Source organism: Ascaphus truei, chromosome 20, assembly GCF_040206685.1.
Source record: "Ascaphus truei isolate aAscTru1 chromosome 20, aAscTru1.hap1, whole genome shotgun sequence".
Taxonomy (NCBI): Eukaryota; Metazoa; Chordata; class Amphibia; order Anura; family Ascaphidae; genus Ascaphus; species Ascaphus truei.
In genome coordinates this window covers 32,735,768-32,737,389 of record NC_134502.1, presented here as the reverse complement: position 1 = coordinate 32,737,389, position 1,622 = coordinate 32,735,768, and positions in this window count along the sequence as shown.

Genomic DNA, 1,622 nt, shown 5'->3' with positions numbered 1-1,622 from the left:
TCCTCCCGGCGGGTCGCTGGTCCCTGTGTGAGGGACGTCACCGTGCCCCTGTCCTCCCGGCGGGTCGCTGGTCCCTGTGTGAGGGACGTCACCGTGCCCCTGTCCTCCCGGCGGGTCGCTGGTCCCTGTGTGAGGGACGTCACCGTGCCCCTGTCCTCCCGGCGGGTCGCTGGTCCCTGTGTGAGGGACGTCACCGTGCCCCTGTCCTCCCGGCGGGTCGCTGTCCCCTGTGTGAGGGACGTCACCGTGCCTCTGTCCTCCCGGCGGGTCGCTGTCCCCTGTGTGAGGGACGTCACCGTGCCTCTGTCCTCCGGCGGGTCGCTGTCCCCTGTGTGAGGGACGTCACCGTGCCCCTGTCCTCCCGGCGGGTCGCTGTCCCCTGTGTGAGGGACGTCACCGTGCCCCTGTCCTCCCGGCGGGTCGCTGTCCCCTGTGTGAGGGACGTCACCGTGCCCCTGTCCTCCCGGCGGGTCGCTGGTCCCTGTGTGAGGGACGTCACCGTGCCCCTGTCCTCCCGGCGGGTCGCTGTCCCCTGTGTGAGGGACGTCACCGTGCCCCTGTCCTCCCGGCGGGTCGCTGGTCCCTGTGTGAGGGACGTCACCGTGCCCCTGTCCTCCCGGCGGGTCGCTGGTCCCTGTGTGAGGGACGTCACCGTGCCCCTGTCCTCCCGGCGGGTCGCTGTCCCCTGTGTGAGGGACGTCACCGTGCCCCTGTCCTCCCGGCGGGTCGCTGTCCCCTGTGTGAGGGACGTCACCGTGCCCCTGTCCTCCCGGCGGGTCGCTGTCCCCTGTGTGAGGGACGTCACCGTGCCTCTGTCCTCCGGCGGGTCGCTGTCCCCTGTGTGAGGGACGTCACCGTGCCCCTGTCCTCCCGGCGGGTCGCTGTCCCCTGTGTGAGGGACGTCACCGTGCCCCTGTCCTCCCGGCGGGTCGCTGTCCCCTGTGTGAGGGACGTCACCGTGCCCCTGTCCTCCCGGCGGGTCGCTGGTCCCTGTGTGAGGGACGTCACCGTGCCCCTGTCCTCCCGGCGGGTCGCTGGTCCCTGTGTGAGGGACGTCACCGTGCCCCTGTCCTCCCGGCGGGTCGCTGGTCCCTGTGTGAGGGACGTCACCGTGCCTCTGTCCTCCCAGCGGGTCGCTGTCCCCTGTGTGAGGGACGTCACCGTGCCTCTCTCCTCCCGGCGGGTCAATGTCCCCTGTGTGAGGGACGTCACCGTGCCTCTGTCCTCCCGGCGGGTCGCTGTCCCCTGTGTGAGGGACGTCACCGTGCCTCTGTCCTCCGGCGGGTCGCTGTCCCCTGTGTGAGGGACATCACCGTGCCCCTGTCCTCCCGGCGGGTCGCTGTCCCCTGTGTGAGGGACGTCACCGTGTCCCTGTCACTTTATCTCACCGGCCGGCTGCTTCCTGTGGCTATTTTCTCTTCATTTGCAGTGGAAACGGTTAAAAATAATTAATGATACTGAATCCCGCGCTGCCTAATGGTACTGAGTATCTGTACACTGATAATGAACACGCCGCGCTGTATAATGGTACCGAGTATCTGTACGCTGATAATGAACACGCCGCGCTGCATAATGGTACTGAGTATCTGTACACTGATAATGAACACGCCGCGCTGTATAAT